Source organism: Drosophila suzukii, chromosome 3, assembly GCF_043229965.1.
Source record: "Drosophila suzukii chromosome 3, CBGP_Dsuzu_IsoJpt1.0, whole genome shotgun sequence".
NCBI classification, from domain to species: Eukaryota; Metazoa; Arthropoda; class Insecta; order Diptera; family Drosophilidae; genus Drosophila; species Drosophila suzukii.
In genome coordinates this window covers 35,119,038-35,125,524 of record NC_092082.1, presented here as the reverse complement: position 1 = coordinate 35,125,524, position 6,487 = coordinate 35,119,038, and the positions used below count along the sequence as shown (strand labels likewise).

Sequence of the window (6,487 nt, the reverse complement as noted above, 5' to 3'; positions counted from 1 at the left end):
AAAAAAAAAAAAAAGAAATTAAAAAAAAAAATTTTTTTAAATAAGTAAAATATATTAACAAAATAACTTCATAATATTACGTTATTTTTCAAAAGGAGGGAGATGTAGTATGCACTTATATCGAATATCTACTGTACCAAGAGTACTTGAAACAAACACACTGTAACACTTTGTTGCAGTGTTTATATAAACAAAAGGCTCGGTCAAAAACCCTAAGTGGCCGAAACATGAGTCGATCGGCGCGCTCAAAGAAAGTGCAAGTGTCAGCATTCTGTTGCACACGCCGGCCGCTCAGCCAAACTCAAGTACATACACATGCCCTCGCGCTCCAGCCAAAGAGAGCATAATTAAATACACTTTATATACATAAGGTATACATAGCCATCTCTCTGCCGCCCAACTGTAAGCAGCGCAGCTACGAGAATTAGGCTTACTTAGATCCTAAGGCAAATTGTAAAATCAGAAACAACTTGACGTTGGAAGCGGCATTAACGCTGCTCCTGCCAAGCAAACCAAATAAATAAAGAGTATAACAAAACAACCAAAGAGATGCGTTATCAATAAAAATGGATAAAGATTATTAACATTTCCAACACAAGGAGTTTCACACAACAATATATACATATACATATTATACATTATTATACATATTATACATTATTATACATATTTTTTATAATCACACATTTTTTTGTTTTGCCACGTTCGTACGCCTGCATGTGCGTACAAAACTTTTCTGCGAGTCATAGTAGTGATAATTTCTTTCGCTTGTTGGTTCCTTTAATGACGGTCCACGAATTATTTAAGATGACAGATGTGAGCAATACGGTGTAAATTTAGTCCTTGTAATCTGTGAATAAGAATATGTTATTAGATTTTTGGTAATAGCATAATTTAGAAAAAGTCAAGCTTATCATAAAAAGATAAAATTTATAAATTTAAAAAAAATTATACATTACCAAGTGATACAGTTTTCTGAACTGTCTTTAATAGTTTAAGTTGCTGTTTGTTTTGCATTTGCTCTTCGTAAAAGCAAAAAACCTTTTCCTTAAATGGGTCCCATATATCAAATTGCTTCTTTCTCAGGGTACAATATGTTGAAATAAATTTGTATCTATAAAGAAAAAGTTAATAAGTTTTATAATAAGTTTCGAGTAGGTGTTTTTATATAAAGGGATTTAAATAAGACAAAAATATTGTTTAAATTTATTTCGTTTTTATTTTTTTTTAAATATCAAAATTAGTTAGATTTAAAGAAAAATCACGTGAAAGAACCAAAAAATATTATAAAGAAATAGATGAAACGACTGCGACGCCACAGAACCGAATGCAACGGCAGCAAAGCGTCTTTTTTGCGCCTTTTTAGTGTTTTCCATCTCGTGCATTCTACTCCTTTTAATTTCCTTTCATATTCTTCATTTCTTTCGCGTATTTTTTATCCACTTCATGTTTATTACCCAATCGCATATATTTTATTGTTTTTAAATGTAATTTTCTTTTGAGCTTTGTTTATTTCGTTAAATGTATTATCTAAATTTTCACGAAATAATAACGCGCACAACAAAGAAGAAACTCAAAAAGGAAAAATGCGACAAAAAAACGTGGACATGCACATGCCTTAATACTAAGTAATTATTGTATTTTTATTTGACTCACCTTTTTTCTATACTTTTCACTTTTTTATTACACTTAAATGAACACTTGTCTACCGAGCTCTATTAATCACTTTTAAAATATTTCGTATATACATACATACATATGCATGTGTGCAAAAAGGACGCACAAAATCTGTAGCGTGCCGTTACTTTACAATAGAGGTCAAAGTAATGGAGAAGAAAATAAGAAAATATGTACAAATAAGTCCTTAAGTTTAATAACTTGTATATGTCAATTTAGTATTATTTATTTTATTTTATTATATTTATATATTATAAGAACATATCTTATTGTTAAAACATCGGTACACAAGAAATATTTATGGCTTCTGCACATACATATTTTCTTGGCCACCAATGTACAAATGCGAATGGAAGAAGAAGACGCGCTTGCGTTTGCCGTTTTGCTTGTTCATATTTGTCTCTAATTTGTCTGAATGTATGTAAGTATGCACATTGTGCCGTTGGTTTTAGTTTTTCGTTACGGCCCAGCGTTTACAATGCACGCACATTTTTTCTTTGGCTAAGCATGTTTTTGTACTTTTAATAGTAAATTACAAAGCCAAATCCTATGATAATTGTCATGGAAATAGAAAGAGGCTGCCGGTGGTTGGGCAGCCGTAACTAAAACCCTTTTCTTTAAATATTATTTTATTATTTATTTTTATATTATATTATATATTATTTATTATTTTATTTTTATATATTTTTCTTTTGAAAATTACTAATAATTTAAATTATGTTGTGTATATGGGTCACAAACTTAATACATATACATACCTATGTAATTTGATTTATAATTTACAATTATTTGGTCAAATACAAATTTTGAAAACGTTCTATATTCAAAATAAAAGAGTAAATATTCCGAACAAATTGAAAAAGTATTTACTTGAAATATAAAAAACCATCAAATATACTATGAATTTAACTACTTTTTGTAATAGTTAAAACCAAGATGGCCACATTGGATTTGAATGTGACTAACTTGTTTTTAAATAAAAATCACTTTGAATTGAATACTTACATATTTGACATACGGCTTAAATATGTTTTTTATTTAAATGAAAGGTTTTAATATTTAATATGACTATGCATGGGAGTAAAAAAAATCAAATAAAAATATATTTGATTTCACTTCGTGTTTTTTCTACCAGTGTAGGTTTACACAACTTTTAAAATTATCGCACATCTTAATTTTTGTAAAATCGCTCAGAGTTACATGGGGAATTTTTCAGATTTTATTCGTAATTTCCAGTTTAAAAGTTTGTTCATTTCTGGTTTGTTCAAGATTCACCAAGATTCTTAGTTAGCATCAACACTAGTTCGTGATTACAATATAACAAAACTTTTTTATAATCCTCAGCCAATCCCAACAAATTTTTTAATGGTACAGACAAATTTTAAGTGGGGATCCCGTAGAAATTTTGTCTCCACTGTTCCATTCAGAATTCAATAGGTATTGACTTTAAAGATTATCCAGAGATATAAAATTTTTTAGGGTAGTAGTCATACCGACATAGACTTGACACGTTGGACTTGTTGTATTTAGTTGTAACCTAGCAGTATTAAAGTTTAAGTTAAAGTTTCTAAGATGTGTTAGCCAAACACACTTGCAGTGAACTATTATTACCTGACCGTCATCAAAGTCACTTACAGTCAGAAACAAAATTTGTAGGATCATGCAATATTTTTTTATATATTTTATTATTGTAAACATATTTCATTAAATTCATAATTAATTATATTTTATGTATATTTGTATATAATTAATTTTCTTACTCCATCCCTCTGTAAGAAACATGTCGGTTATTAATCTTCGTTCCAAACGCAGATTTTCGCTTGGTTCCCATAGATAGATGTAAAATAGTTCTCACAATGTAATCTTTCTCAGATGTTGAATTAATTTTAAAGCATTCATTTGTTCCATCACATAATAATATTGTAACATATTTCGAAAGCATGATTAGCTAGCATAGGAGCGTCTTTCAATTTAATTTCTGATTGAAGTTTATGATAGAGGTGTTGGGAACTGGTAATATCGTTTTTTGCTGTCAACTATTTTTCAAGTTCTAGTTTTCTAATTATATTCTATTTGTATACTATTTGTATGAGTAAGGCATCATAGTCTAAGATTCTGAATAAGTTTAATAAACTCTTTAATTACAACACTGATTAGCTGGTTACTATCTATTTAGTAGATGTATACAAGTTGTTTAGTATCTGGTTTCTATATGTTTAATAGATGTATACAAGTTGATTACTAGATGTATAGAAGTTGTTTACTAGCTGTTTAGTATCTGGTTATATATTTAGTAGATGTATACAAGTTGTTTAGTATCTGGTTTCTATATGTTTAGTAGATGTATACAAGCTGTTTACTAGATGTATACAAGTTGTTTACTAGCTGATTAGTATCTGGTTTCTATATGTTTAGTAGATGTATACAAGTTGTTTAGTATATGTATACAAGTTGTTTACTAGCTGTTTAGTATCTGGTTTATATATGTTTAGTATCTGTTTACTTGATGTTTACTAATTATTAGCTGGTTACTAGTTGTTATTAACGTCTACGAGCTTTTATAGTCTTTTGTTAAGAATGATCAAAAATTCTTGATCACTAGACGACTTTCGATGTGAAGTAAAAACTTACACTCTGATTTTCAATGTGTTTGCTATGTACGTGAGAAAGAATGCAAAGCCAAAATAGCCCAAGATTGATATATAAATCTTAGAGGAACATGTCCGATTATGTTGGGGGAAGATGTATCCTGTGATTGTAAAACTAATTAAGAAATAAATTGTTCACAAGTTGTCTAAAAGCTGTATAGAAGCTGCTTTGATAAACAATTTTGATTCATAATTACAGATATTAAGAATATATAATAATATCATTCACTTTAACTAGTATATTGTTAAAATAAAACATTTCCATTTTTCATGTTCTTTCATCTTATGTAGGTATAATAAATGTAATCTTAACTACGATAGCTAGCCTTACATCCCATAACTATAGTTATTAGCTACAATAAAATGTCTAGAAAGAACAAAATATATGAATGTCAAGAAACGATTTAAAACTAACTATAATTGGGAAACTAATTGAAATCGCTCCGGCGTTATACAGTAAAAAACAAAAAACACTGTGATTATCCCATTTTCTATCACCATAACAAATGTGTATACCCACACCTCAATAACCAATTGTATCCTTTGTCCAAAAATGTCTGTGACTTTCACTTATAAATTTGTCACCGATAATTTAAATCCCATTAAGCAAACCACCCATTGCTAACCGTACTGTAACCCGAGAGTCAAGTTGGTTACCTACAATAAACATAGGTGGTGGTGTAAAGGATTGCTAAAATGCCTCGACGCAGGCGCAAAGGTCAAGGTATTGGAAAAAAATTAATGGAATATTATCCCTTCATAAAAGAGGTCATAAAATATATAATTAGGAAAGTATTTTTTATTTGCGAACAATTTCTTCTATTTGGATAATAAAATAAGGAAGAACGCTATAGTCGAGTACCTCGACTATTAGATACCCGTTACTCAGCTAAATGGAGATATGCAAGCAGCAAAGCGAGATTAAAATGCGCCACCTACCGGCGGTATACAGAATTAAGCTTTATGGGCGTTAGAGTGGGCGTGGCAAAATTTTTTTGGATCAATCGATAGGTATTGATGAGACTAATACATTTCAGTTAACATTTTTTATCTAGCATGAAAATTGTGGGCGTCACAGGTTTTCGCGGTTTGTGGGCGTTAAAGTGGGCGTGGCAAACTTTTTTTGGGTCAATCGATAGGTATTGATGAGAACATTACATTTCAGTTAAAATTTTTATTCTAGCATAGTAGGAGCCACAGTTTTGGGCGGTTTCTGGGCGTTAGAGTGGGCGTGGCACTCTAATGAAACATACTTGCGCTGCGCAGGAATCTCAGGAATCTGCGTGCCTAATCCCAGTATTGTAACTCTCGTAGTTTCCGAGATCTCAGCGTTCATACGGACATGGCTAGATCGACTCGGCTAGTGATCCTGATCAAGAATATATATACCTTATGGGGTCGGAAACGCTTCCTTCTGCCTGTTACATACTTTCCGACGAATCTAGTATACCCTTTTACTCTACGAGTAACGGGTATAAAAATATATATTAGTTCAATACTTTGATTTTTCCATCAAAATGTTGTTTGATATTCTCTAACTAATTGAGTAATAAGTTTTCATGTGCCTATTTAATTTACCAAAAACAGTATTAGTCTTCTCTCATAAAATTGATCTTTTGGATCCCTCTAATTCCCCACCGGTGAAATATATGTTCCTCATATTTAATAATGATGGTTTGTCAACCCCGACCAACCTCCGCAACATAGATGGGTACTTGTAATTCATATTTAAGATATTTCCATCCTTCTCTAACTTATATCCTTTTATCCATCATGTAAACAGATTTAGAATTGTCTTGCATGCTTCAACCCCTAGCCACACCCACCACTGTAACAGATTTGACTTTTCCAATGGCTGCCCCAGCTACCTAAACTATACATTTCTTTTGATTTTCTCTTTTCCTTCCTAAGCAATGTACACAATTTTTAAACTGGTTCTGACCTCACTCTTAAATGGCATCCTCTACTTTATTTTCGTTCTATTTCTGATCTTTTCCTAACAGTAGGTTGTTAAACTTTAATCATTTTATGGGATTATTGAGCACCCGAAATCCCAGATATTAACTCATAACATGTAACTAGCAGAATATAGTCAAAGATATCAGACTCTAAAAAGACAAGATTTACCTACAATTCAATTTACCATCTACAATCAATGGAGA

At 30.9% G+C, this 6,487-nt stretch overlaps 1 long non-coding RNA gene across 1 annotated transcript; it reads right to left on the bottom strand.

Annotated features, from left to right (window-relative positions):
• Positions 1-632: 632 nt before the first annotated feature.
• On the bottom strand, positions 633-1,779 carry LOC139352917 (uncharacterized). The gene is made up of 3 exons (XR_011603957.1): positions 1,657-1,779; positions 960-1,114; positions 633-850 (listed from the first exon to the last, which is right to left on the bottom strand). It is a non-coding gene; the product is annotated as an uncharacterized lncRNA (long non-coding RNA).
• Positions 1,780-6,487: the final 4,708 nt, after the last annotated feature.